The sequence below is a fragment of the Amblyomma maculatum genome, chromosome 3 (assembly GCF_055883805.1).
Source record: "Amblyomma maculatum isolate TAMU_Amacu chromosome 3, ASM5588380v1, whole genome shotgun sequence".
Taxonomy (NCBI): Eukaryota; Metazoa; Arthropoda; class Arachnida; order Ixodida; family Ixodidae; genus Amblyomma; species Amblyomma maculatum.
In genome coordinates, this window is record NC_139346.1 from 91,425,787 (window position 1) to 91,429,331 (window position 3,545).

Sequence of the window (3,545 nt, forward strand, 5' to 3'; positions counted from 1 at the left end):
CGAGGCAGGGTCCTCACTGAAGCGTCAAAGATAAAGAAGAGGTGGCGAGAATACACAGAACTGTACAAAGAAGACCCGGATGTGCAAACCCAACATAAAACGGTTGTGATCACTGATCTCGAGCCAGGCATCCTGAAGAGTGAAGTTGAATGGGCCTTAGCCAGGCTTGCTAAGACCAAAGCTAGCGCAATTGATGGCATTCCAGCTGAGTTGCTTCAAAACCTTAACCAAGGAGCTGTTAAAATTCTGTATAACATATGTCAGCAAATTTGGACAACTTTGCAGTGGCCACAGGATTGGAGGATGTCAGTTTACATCCCCATTCCAAAGAAAGGCAGTGCCAAAGCTTGTTCCAACTACTGCATGATCGCGCTTATTTCGCATGCTAGCAAGGTGATGTTGAAAATCCTCCAAGGTAGGTTGCGGCAGTATGTGGATCGGGAGCTTCCGGACGTGCAAGCTGGGTTTTGCAAGGGAAGAGGAACGAGAGACCAGATTGCAAACCTTCGCTGGATCATGGAAAAAGCAAGAGAGTTCCAGAAACACATCTACTTCTGCTTTATTGATTATGCGAAAGCGTTTGACTGCGTAGATCATTGTGGCAAGCTCTCCAAGAGATAGGAGTTCCAATTCACCTCATCTGGCTCCTCAGGAACCTGTATGAAGGACAAGAGGCCACATTCAGAACTGAGCATGGTCTTACTGATGGGTTCCTGATTGAAAAAGGAGCGAGACAAGGCTGCATACTGTCGCCCTGCCTATTTAACCTATATGCTGAGATGAGGAAGGCCAGTCTGGACGAGTCTTCAGCTGGAGCGAACATTGCTGGAAAACTTATCAACAACCTTAGATATGCGGATGATACCACTTTAATGACAGAAAGTAAAGTGAAACTCAAGAGACTTCTGATGCGCGTACAAGAAGAGAGTGAGAAGTTTGGGCTTAAACTGAACATTAAAAAGACAAAGATCATGGCGTCTTGCCCTATCAAGTCCTGGAGCATCAAGGGACAAGAAGTGGAAGCCGTGACAGATTTTCTCTTCCTGGGCTCCAAGATCATCCTGCAATGTGACTGCAGCCATGAAATTGGGAGACGCCTGCTTTTGGGAAAGAGAGCCATGGCTATCCATGACCGCTAGTAAAGAGTAGAGACATCAGACTGCCAACCAAGATCCAACTCATGCTATGGTCTTTCCAGTTGCGATGTATGGATGCGAGAGTCGGACTGTGATGAAGGCTGACCGCCGAAGAATTGACGCATTGGAATTGTGGTGCTGGCGGAGACTCTTGAAAGTTCCTTGGACTGCCAGAAGATCAAATCAGTCGATATTGTCGACCATAAACCCTGACTGCTCATTGGAGGGTCAAATTCTAAAGTTACAGCTTAGCTACTTTGGTCATCTGATGAGAAAAGAGGAGTCGCTGGAGAAAGCTTTGATCTTGGGAAAGGTTGAGGGTTACCGGAGAAGGGGTAGGCAGCGAATGCGATGGTTAGATGGCATCCTCACAAGCCATCACAAGCGCAGCACACCGATACGGCTGTTCAGGTGAAAAAGGGCGAATGAAAACTTTGCACCTCATAATTTTCATGCACGTCACAGCTACTGCGTGATCGAGCTGAATGTATTAACCTAATGTCGGTGGGGACAGCTCATCAGCCATGCTGTTTTCCAGTGCCTGCAAATGCATGTCTGCATGAACAAGAGTACATTGTTGACATTGCAATGAATGAAGAGTTAGTTCCAAGCTTGAAGAATTATTATTATTTAAAGAAAATCCTAATGTTCAGTATTCATATCGTGCACTGGACACTAAAAGATCTCATATGCTGATACTGAATGCATGTTCTGGGCAATCACAAGCGCAGCACACTGATATGGCTGTTCAGGTGTAAAAGGCCGAATGAAAACTTTGCACCTCATAATTTTCATGCACGTCACAGCTACTGCGTGATCGAGCTGAATGTATTAACCTATTGTCGGTGGGGACAGCTCATCAGCCATGCTGTTTTTCAGTACCTAAAAAGGCATGTCTGCATGAACAAGAGTACACTATTGGTATCCCAATGAATGGAGAGTTAAGAGCAATGCAAGCTTGAAAATTCCAAATGGTTCGCTCACCAGAAAAGATGGTAGGCACAACATCTGGCTTGAGTCGTTTCCTTCCTTTGAAGTAGGACCACTCAAACTGGTCTGCTGTGAAATGATCCTGCATAGGATTATGTGCAGAAGAAAACATGTACGAACACTGTTGACTAGATTTGTATTTAAAAAAGGTCGATGTGCAACAGGTGACGCACAGTGCAATCATGGTTCGTCTGTGGGGTTTAACGTCTCAAAGGGACTCAGGTTATGAGAGACGCGACAGTGCAATCATGAATTCATGACAATTTTCTATGACCCCGCAATGGAAGTGTGCAAAGAATAGCAGTAATCATGCATTACCACATTCCGCGCAATTTTCCACCGTTCCCGCTGGCGAATTTACGATCAGAATTTTAACCGCAGCTTCGCGGTGACAATAACGGAGTACCCAGTGGCGAATGAACGGCAACAACCACACGCAACGGAACCGCAAGTAAGAAAATCGAAACATTAAAATTACGGAAAGGATGCAGTTTATACCTGTTAAAACCACAGCCGGCCAGAGAAAAAGCCAGCGCAACAGATAGTTTTCGTGCAAGTTATGAATCGCGTTGTTTAGTTACTTTCAGAAGTACATTCAGTTCAGTTCAGGCGTTCAGTCGTGTCCGACTCTTCGTGACCCTATGGACCATGTCACGCCACGCTTTCCGGTCTCTCACTATCTTCTTAACATCACATAGCTTCATCTGCAATGCTTCGAGAATGCCATCTAACCATCGCGTTCGCTGCCTACCCCTTCTCCGGCGACCCTCAACCTTTCCCAACATCAAATCTTTCTCCAGCGACTCCTCTCTTCTCATCAGATGACCGAAGTAGCTGAGCTTTAACTTTAGAATTTGACCCTCCAATGAGCAGTCAGGGTTTATGGTCGACAATATCGACTGATTTGATCTTCTGGCAGTCCAAGGAACTCTCAAGAGTCTTCGCCAGCACCACAATTCAAACGCGTCAATTCTTCGGCGGTCAGCCTTTTTCACAGTCCAACTCTCGCATCCATACATCACAACTGGAAAGACCATAGCACGGGTTATACGGATCTTGGTTGGCAGACTAATGTCTCTGCTCTTTACTAGGCGGTCAAGGCTAACCATTGCTCTCTTTCCCAGAAGCAGGCGTCTCCTAATTTCATGGCTGCAGTCTCCTTCCGAGGTAATCTTGGCGCCCAAGAACAGAAAATCTGTCACAGCTTCCACTTCTTGTCCATTGATGCTCCAGGACTTGATAGGGCAAGACGCCATGATCTTCGTCTTTTTAATGTTCAGTTTAAGCCCAAACTTCTCACTCTCTTCTTGTACGCGCATCAGTAGTCTCTTGAGTTCCACTTCACTTTCTGCCATTAAAGTGGTATCATCCGCATATCTAAGGTTGTTGATACGTTTTCCAGCAATCTTCACTCCAGCT